The 9,711-nt window shown below is 39.4% G+C and overlaps 1 protein-coding gene across 3 annotated transcripts in view; it reads left to right on the forward strand.

The window, feature by feature from the left end:
• The window catches only part of LOC128436855 (sialoadhesin), a 129,848-nt gene that overhangs the window by 33,208 nt on the left and 86,929 nt on the right, over positions 1 to 9,711 (forward strand). The window lies entirely within an intron of this gene.

Here is a 9,711-nt window from a genome sequence, read left to right on the forward strand (position 1 = left end):
TTGCTTCTCCATCAGTCTGGAGCAAGCGCTGCAAACACTGCCGGCCTGTGATTGGCTGCTCCCTCACGCGGCTGCATTTAAATACATCCTTACACAGCAGCGACATCTGCTGGTCAAATGAGACCTGACTCACACAAGGAATCCACTGGCTCGTTTCACACACACACGTGACACTTAAGGATGCTGGGTATTGGCGTTGCCTCGTTTCTTTGACTTTTTGAAGATTTTGCAGAGCAGCTGATCGGCCAGTTCACCCACTGATACCAGGACCTTTGTTCAGATGTGTCTTTAAGACTCTGCAGCTGTAGATCCTGCACAGGAGTGTTCACGAGGACACTGTCTGTGATCACGAGGACACTGTCTGTGATCACGAGGACACTGTCTGTGATCACGAGGACACTGTCTGTGTTTGCTGTCAAACAGTCGAGCTCAGATCAGCGTCTCATAGAGTTGTTCTATAAGTCATTCCATTTGTCCTCATTTAACTTGTGGAGAAGACGACAGGGACGAGTTTGTCTTTGGACATTTTCACTTGGGTTTGTTTGGAGGCTGCTCACATGTTCTGGCAAAAACTTTTTAATTTTCACCCCAAATTGTATTTGTCTCATGGAGGAAAAAGCTGCTGTAACAGGATTTGAACCACAGTGGGAGACAAAAAGAAAACTCATCTCTGGTTAGCGATTTAAAAATAAATCTGCTTAAAGCTTAAGCACATAAACGGCTGTGAAATGCGTCTGTGTTAAAGAACTGAGTGTGTGTCCTTGACTGTGTGAATGTGACTCTCGACGGCTGAGCGGCTCATTTCACCAGCTTCTATCCTCCCGTCAGATTTAGCTTCATTCACTGCAGCACCGGCTTCGTGTTGAAGGAGACAGATGATGGTTCTTTTCCTCCAGCATCTTTTTAAAGTTTTTAGTTTGTGAATGTGAAAGGTCTGTGATTTTAAAGTCTGTAACAGGAGCTTATCTCCCTCGTAGAAAACAATGCCCCTGAGGTTACATCCGTACTATTGTGTTTTTTGATAGAAAATGATTTAGCTCTAAAATGGAGAAGTTAGGAAACGCTGCTGGAATCATTTGAGTTTGAAAACAACCTTTTTCAAGTTTGAGGATAATTGAAATTAACAACCTGAATATGAGCAGCATACTCTTCCTTCAAGGAGATATTTAATAAACAGTCTTATCACGATGGCGTTACTTTCAATAATGTCTTGCATTGCAACTTTGTGAGCTTAGGTGATGAAGAAGTGAAGAAGAGGAGGGTGAAGTTCAGCCTGTGCCATCACAGACTTAGAGATGAAGCCCATTCATTCCTCAATACCTAACTCTTAAAATAATACAAATTACAAACAAACTTCCGTGCTTTCAAATTTAACAACACAACAATATTATCTTCGGTTGCACAGAGACAGTAAATAGATTTTAATTATATCGTAATTTTCTACTTTCATCGACCACTCAAAGCTTTTTAAAGTCACAATAACCACATGTTCCTTCTATGATATATGAAATATGAAGTTTAGGGAGTAATCCATATTCTGGTTGAATGGAAATCCTGTTGTTGTTGTTGTTGTTCTTGTAATAAAATCCCCTTAAATAAAAGGAAAGGGACAGAGACGAGTTCTGGTCCTCTAAACAAACTTTCTGTCATAGTAATCGAAGCATGTTTTTCTCATCTTGTTTTTTCTCAGGCACGGATTTCCGTCTCATCTCTGCAGCCATATTGTCCAGGGCGTCTTTCCTCTGTTTGTTTTTTACAGTCGGATAATATATTTATTTGTCTCTCCATCTCATTGTCTCTCTCTCGCTCTCTTCACTCGCCCATGTTTGGAATCAATACACCATTCTGTGTGCCTGTTCTGCTGCCAGGTTATTTCCCTCCATCTGCCTCTAAGTCTGTTTCCTCCTCCTCTGTGGCGGCTGCTGTGTTTCACGCTAACACTCGGACGCCTTCTTTTCCTGTTGCTCTTCCATGGCAGATTGTCATATTTGTAATATCGGTTCTTTGGAGCCAGAAATGATTCCTTAGGCTGAATGAACCGATGATACGTGGAGTCGAGCGTACGTCTGCCGGCAGTCCCCCTCATGAAACCACGATTAAATCTAGATTTAGATCCAGATGTTCGTTTGGATCTGCACTGAATGGCTCACGCTGCGATAAATATGTCAGATTTTCTATCCAGGTCCATAAATCATTCTCTAAGAAATCAAGAACAATTTTGAAAAAGGTCCTAAAACAAAAAAGATTACTGCATCTGCCACTTTGTCCGGTGTCATGCCACAACTGCATGTGTTGCTTTTTGGCTCAAATCCCTTCTCACAAATTTTCGTGGAAATTTCCTCTTTGGTTTTTGTGTAATCCTGCTGATAAAATTGGCAGAAGCAAAAACAAGCACAAAAAGGAAACATTTAACAAATAACAAATTTTAGTTTTACAATTAGGATTTGGGCAATTTTTACTTTAGATTTCCGTTTAAGTCACATTATTATTTAAACCATGATTATGAGCATCTGATTAAATCCTTCATACTCAGGGCATCTTCGTTATCGTTGAGGAAGATCTAGTTGTATTCTACATCCAGCAGTCACCACATTCTATCAAACTTCCTAATACCAATAAATAGATTTCACATATCCATCCCTCTGGGCGCCCTCTGGTGGAGGCTTACCAGGAACGTCCAACCGGGGGGAGACCCTGAGACCCACAACTGCCTGGAGGGACAACATGTCCCATCTGGACCGGCAAAGACTCGGGATCCCCCAGAAAGAGTTGGAAATCTTGGATGGACAGAGGGACGTCGAGGAAACCCCTAAGGTCAGCTCAACGTTATGATGTCACCAAGCTCAACACGCAGATCAATACAAACTGAGAGGTTCTGCTGATGTCAGAGATTGTTCCACCTCTGGAGTGAAGATTGTATTTAATATGATTACATGCTATTAACAAGTGGTAGAGTAAACGTGCAAACAGGTTGTGTGCAGCTCGGTGGAGAGTTGTGTTGGGTCGACACACAGAGAAGAGGCATCGAACATGAAAAAAAACTGGATTCATAGAGTTTTTTCCTGCGAGTTTCAGTCCGTTCACAAAGACCAGGGGAGCGAGACTGAACATGAATATTGGATGAGCCCAGATGAGACCTCCCTCTGAATCTTAACCGTGAGCGGCGGCGTCTTTAGAGGTCGTGTCGCCAGCCGCTGGGAGAGGAAATAACCAGCGGTGCCCACTTCAATACTAAAGGAGTCCCAGTCCTAACAGGCCTCAGCAGATTTTCACAATGACGTCTGGTGCCCTTCTGTCTGTTTACATCCTAAATAATGAACAGATTCCCCCCAAAAAACAAGGTGCATTATGGGACACGAGCCAAGAAAGAAGCCTTAACGGTTTGGCACAGATGTGGATCCAGAGACTTTTCATCTTTTACAGTGTGGATGTTTATTTTTTTTTAATATATTTTCACCAATTTCAATCAAGCTGCACCATATTTCACAAACCAGTGGAAAAATCATTAGGCTCCAGATTTGCGGCCCAGTTTGGATCCACAGCTGCAACAACTTCTCTCCAGTAATGAGACGTCAATCGATGTAGATTCTGATTAAGACTATTTGATCCTCAATGAAAGAAAATCAGAGTTGAAGAAGAATAAAGTGAACAGAGGTGCTAATCTAATGATGCTAATGCTAATGAGATGCTACCACACAACCGTTTACTTTGTATTTCAACAGGAAATTCCGGACTTTTCCAAATCATTAATAAATCGTGAGGCCTTTTCCACTGGTTTGTAAACTTCTTGTAAAGATGCTCTTCTAAACTGAAGCCAAATCATCATGGTTGCCCCCTGGTGGTTGGCTGCAAACATAGGCCATGTTAGTGGATGGAACATGACCCAAAATAAATCTTAAAAGTACACGTTGGATAACTTTTTCTCACAGATAACAATGGTTATTGATCAATTTTCACAATGTTGGAGCTTCCATTACAATGTTTTGTCATAAAACAAAGTGTTTTTATCTGGATTTAAACTTATGACACTAAGACACTGAGCAAAGAGACGTTTTTAAATTCAATCTGTGGAATCTGCTCCCTTATAAAAAGCTAAAAGATGAGTATCCAGTGGAAGCTGGGTTGGAACTGACTGGTTTCATTCTTGTACAGAAAGCGCAGACACTCTGAGACTGATTGAAGGAGGCGGCCTCTGGTTTCCTGAACATACCCATGTCAGAATAAAAGTGAAAATCTCTTTGAGTCATGCGCTGAGAGCATTTACTGGACTTCATTTCCATTTAACTTACAATTACTAACATTTAGCAGCGAGTACATCTGACAAAGTGTCACTTCTCCTTTCTGTCCCTGCTCAGCGATGCAGTGGAAGGATTTCATGTTATCAACCATCGGACTCTCCTCACTATCTTCATCAATGTGTCGACTTGATCCCTCCATTGTGTTTATACCATAGACCAGAGGTCTTCAACAGGGGGTCCGCGACCCCTAGGGGGTCCGCGGAGGTACTGCAGGGGGGGTCGCGAAATGTTTGGTTGATGAGACAATTTTTTAATTGTTTATAATTTTTGATTCATTTTCTAACCAATTTTTTTCCACAAATTTGAATGTCTTTAAATACACATTAACATGCATCCAACACATTGTGAGGCTGATAAGACCCTTTGCCTGACAACCTCCATCCGTCCAAGGTTAGATAACTTGTGAGCTACCCATCAGGGTCCCAAATCTCATTAATGTGGGAGTACGTGTGCTATCCACAGATTGCACATGTTTAAATTAAAAACATGAATATATGAACCTGTGTAATATGTGAATAGTTTAGTATTGAATGCACAATAACAGGGTAGCTATGTTTATATATGGCACAAGGCCCAGTTTAATATTAAACACAATTGTATACAATATATATAGTAGGGGGTCCCTGCTCCCTCTCTAGACCAGTTTGGGGGTCCTTGGCCTAAAAAACGTTGAAGACCCCTGCCATAGACTGTATGGTTTATAGCACATGACTGACTTTCCATGGGAAACTGTTACCGCTGCAGAGGAGGTTATGGTTTCACCGCGGTTTGTCTGTTTATCTACAGACTTGCACAAAGAGCATGTAACTTTGGGACTCAGGGCATTTTTGAGACATTTATTTGAGAATAATTCATTAATCTTGATGATTAGAATCAGGCAAATTTAGACTAATATCTATGAGTGTGTGCAGTTTAAGTCTGGATCTAGTGAATTCACATTAAATTGTTTAATTCCTAAGGGGACTGCTGGGTCTTGGTGGACATGTGATCTCCTGAGTGTCTTTCTAATTGGACAAATATCAGACAAATGTAGCTGTAGCTGAATGAAACTCAACATGACAACAGTGTGGACGTCCGTCAAACTCTCCTGTTACGAGTTCTCCTCTGATCTGATTTAAATCTCAGATAAAAACATCAGTTCCATTTGCTTAAGTGGAATTAATTTTATATGTATGTTGAATTTGTATTTTAGGATATAATGTCTGTATATATACATACTATATATATATATATATCAAAGTTATTTGCAATTCACTCTGTTCTCTGAATAGTGAAAAAACACACACGTTGAATTTCCACTGCAGAGAAACTGTGTGAATAAATCAGGAGAATGTTAAGTTCAGTGGTTTTTAGGGTTTCTTAGAACTTTTCACAAAATCATATCCATCACATGACGACACCATCTCCCTCTTCCACCACAGTAAAGCTTTGGTTTGTGATGGATTGACTCGCAGGAGACTGGTAATATCAGCAGCCTCTGCAACTGACTGAATAAATCTCCTTTATGTTGCTGCTTCACCTGAGGAGGAAGAAGATGATGATGATGATGATGATGATGATGATGATGATGAGGATGATTGTATATTTCCATGCTGTAAAAACCAAGATGATGAAAGTGTTTATTCAGTGTTGAAGTGACGTGAACACACAGTCAGGAAGTCATTACCATAAACTCTGTGCTTTGGATGAAAGTTGTTCCAACACATTATTAATCCTTTGTTAAGACCCCGTGATTTAAGACATTTTCCCTTGTGCTTCCTGCTTGTGTTTTTTTATGTCATGTCTTTCCCCCTCTTTATTTATGTTGTCATGTGCTTGTTGTGTTTGTTGTCAGGCCATGTGTGTTTTGTTATTGTCCTGAGACTCCGCCCTCTACTGCTTCCCGCTCTTTTTCTCCCTCACCTGTTCCCTATCGTCACCCTGAGGGTTTGCCTGATTTGTTCACCTGTGTCTTGTCTTTGTTCCCCCTTCTATTTAAGCCCAGTCTTTCTGTTGTCTCCTGTCGGATTGTATCATTTTTTCACTGTGAAGAAGCCATGCAAGGATACTGCAATTTTTGAGCTTTATTTTCTGGTAGGATTTTTGACTCTCTGGTTTTTGAGCCTCTTTGTTTTTCCCTTTTTGGAACTCTGTTTTGCCAAATTATTGAATTGGATTTTCTGTTTTTGGCTCTTGTAATTTTTTGCCTTTTTGGATTCCTTGGTTTTCCTTTTTTGGAAATAAAGAAGTATTTTTTTGCATCCTGGTCTGCGATTGGGTCCTTGCTCTGTGAAAGCCTAACATCCTTGAAATAATATCTCAACCATTAAATGTATTTTATAAACTTCCTCTGTCTTCACTTTAGGATAATTTAAACATTTCCCAACACGCTCTGTGGGACTTGTACTGGTTCTGTCCAGTTTGACTTGGTCTCCATGATAAGAGCCAGTGGACAGAGGTATTGTCTTCAGGTTGGATCTACGTCTCAACCCAGTGAACTCAGTGAATCTCTACATCGCCTTCAGGAGATTCCTTCAAATACGGTACAAACATTCAGGACTAATTAGACTTTGGACATTTTTGTTTTCCTTTTCCAAAACAATTACGTCCCACTGAGAAATGAAAAGCTCTCAGATTGTCTTCTGGCTTCCTCTCTTCCGTCCTCCCTCGTCGACCCTGATAGAATCAACGATTGATTAAAGAATAATCCGGAGATGTCCCTGAAGTAGAAATGAAAACAACGAGCAGGGGAGACGTGATGATGATTTTAATTTCAAGCTTTGGTGGTTTATTCATCATCGAGATATAAAAACTAAAACCTGTGGCCGTTAAATTGGAAAGACGATGCAGCTTCTGTATCTGTAATCACTCTCTGTTTTAAACATTATTTACTTCATCGTTTTTTAGACTTTGGTTAAAGTTAAAGTTAGGATTGAATCGATGAAGTCAAATTAATGTCCTGCTGAAATTAAAAGTGACCGATTTATCCGTTGGATCATAAAAATCAGTTACGAGCCTTTCACACACATGTTGATATCTGCATTTATCAATCAATCAATCAATCACATTCTATTTGTATAACCCACATTCACAAATCAGTTAGTCTCATAGGACTTGTTATGATGATAATAAATATTTTGCATTAGAAACTTCAGAAATTTGGTGAATTTCTTTTACATAATCAATAATGTACAACACGTTTCCTTTGGTCATGGAGAAAGAACTGGAGCCAAAAACAATCACATAAAAATAAAGTTTATGTTTAAACTGTAAAATATTAAGACTCATCATGAATAACAGTACTTTGTCACAGCGGTTTTATCTTGAGACTCGTTGCCAGTTTTACTTTTGACTTTTTATCGGTGGATGTAGTGAAACTTTTACTCCCTGACGTCCTCGATCAGGCTCTAGTTATAAGTGAGTTAATTATGACTCAGATAAAATACTATGAGGTAAATAAGATTAGTAATCTCTACATTTTCCTTTTTGCTACTTTTACTCTTCTCACGTCTTCTCTTTAATCCATTTATTAACTCTTAATTGTAACTACACTTTGAATCCTTTCCAGTATAATGAATAAAACAACTAAAGTGATGATTCACCTTCTGCCTCTGTGCCGAGGGGCTCCGGCTGCACAGTGAGTTCAGACCAGTCCCATCACAGGGACACGTGGGGAATAATAAATACGTGATGAAGTGAGAGAGGGAACAAACGGAGACGTGGAGCGAGGGGCTTGTTTATAACTCTCTCACAAAGCGTGAGCGTGTGACCTTGAGACGCTGCCGCTCTACGTTCAGCTCCTGATCCCACGCTCTGAATCAAACACCATTCATACTCTCACTTTGAACAGCACCTGTGGAAACCAGCCGGCGGGTTTCACAGAGGGAGACTTTGATTGAAATGCTACCAAAGCAATCAGTCGTTACAGGCGACCATATTAACGCCCGGAGTGTTTGGAGATTAATTAAGGCTCGGAGGCCGAGTCTCTATGAACCATCAAACACGTCTGATTGAAAGTTCTCCTGCATCAGGAGCAGGCCGCCGAGCGAAGAGTCCCTCAGCCCCCGGAGAGAAAAAAGAGTTTATTGTGAAAGTCATTTCTAATCGGACTCGACAGCTTCCTGTTGGTGATCGTCCGCCCAACTGGAAACCAGTGGGAAGCAGAGGGACGTCTCTGTGGAGTCATCTGAACCTGCCTGAATTAACGATTCTTCGAAAAATGTTGGGATTTAAATGATTATTCATTTGGAGCTTTTGTTGTGAACAATTTCTATTAAGGATTATGGGATTTTTTTGATTTAATTCATGAATCTTGATTCAAACAGTCTATGAGGGGACTGTGATGATATAAATGTAGTTTCTTAGGGGGGGGGGGGGGGGGGGGGGATTCTTTCAGCTGCTGTAAAATCAAAATGAACTTCTTTTATTCAAGTTATTTCAGGTAACTGATGTTGAGAGAATCTATAACTGCATTTTCACATTTCTTTTCACTTTACCATCTGCTAATCTTTATAGTTATGATTTTTACGTATATAGATTTAAGATTTCTGATGTATAACTGGATTTATTTAAAATGATGACTCAAGCTATATTTCCCACATGGACTGTTTTTAACAGCAATAACAGAATTTCATCAGTTGATGATGAAAGCAAAAGAAACCTCAAATTTTCACTTAGATTCAACATTTGAATCAATAAAACCTTTGCTTTTAATTTAGAGTTAAACATCTTTACCTTTAATTCTATGCTGGATTGTCACTAAACATTTCAGAACTCTGAATTTGACATAGAAATGTAAAGTAACTCGACTTGAACTAAACAAATCACCTGAGTGTAAATGTAAAAAAGTCGTATCCACGAGTCAGCTCTTTCTATAACATCTTTATTTAAAAGGATTTACAACACAAACTGATACCACTTAATTTAAATGGCATCTTTTATTTTTTTTTTAACCTTAGTTCGTCTGCACAACTCTTTTTAATCTTTTTTTGTACATAGATACACACAAAATGTGTCCCTTCAAAAACAACTCCATGCACAACCAGTAAGAAAGAAAACAGTCAAAAGGAGAGAAGAGGGAAACATTCTGGGAGTTTGTGATCGTCTTAAAATGTGTAGTTTAAGATCCTTAGCGACTCGGACTGACCAGTAGGAAATCTAAGAGTGTTGAAAAATACTCTAAAACTGTAATAACTTGAGTTAAACTTCCAAACTGGGAACAGGGTCATTAAACATCTTGATAAAAACCAGTGAGAAAAGAAACGGTGGAAGTTGTTAAACTCGGTTTATCTTTTGCTCAATCTGATGTGATCACCGGTTCATATTAAAGCTTATAAGGTAGAAATGACTTTTTTTAAACTCTTCAGTTAACAAAAAGTTTCTGTTTTTATGATTTCCTCATCAACATGAAAGAAATTCCTTCCAACCTGTGTTA

Source organism: Pleuronectes platessa, chromosome 3 (assembly GCF_947347685.1).
Source record: "Pleuronectes platessa chromosome 3, fPlePla1.1, whole genome shotgun sequence".
Classification (NCBI taxonomy): Eukaryota; Metazoa; Chordata; class Actinopteri; order Pleuronectiformes; family Pleuronectidae; genus Pleuronectes; species Pleuronectes platessa.